Source organism: Elephantulus edwardii, unplaced genomic scaffold (genome assembly GCF_000299155.1).
Source record: "Elephantulus edwardii isolate Elephantulus edwardi_28Jun2011 unplaced genomic scaffold, EleEdw1.0 scaffold00034, whole genome shotgun sequence".
In the NCBI taxonomy this organism is placed as follows: Eukaryota; Metazoa; Chordata; class Mammalia; order Macroscelidea; family Macroscelididae; genus Elephantulus; species Elephantulus edwardii.
This window is the reverse complement of record NW_006399784.1, coordinates 18,806,052-18,806,284: the sequence shown is the minus strand read 5'-3', so window position 1 is coordinate 18,806,284 and position 233 is coordinate 18,806,052.

Below are 233 nucleotides of genomic sequence, written 5' to 3'. Positions count from 1 at the left end.
GAAAGAGATTATTTCATGATAATAGGAAAATTCCATTATACATTAAGTGAAGAGTGCAAAATAAAAAATAGTATGACCTGGATTTCACCTGATGGTATGCATAGGAATCAGATCAATTACATCTGTGGAAAGGACCACTGGAGAAGTTCAGTGTCAGCTGTGAAAACTAGGCCAGGAGCTGATTGTGGAACAGACCACCAACTACTCATATGCAAATTCAAGCTGAAGCTGAG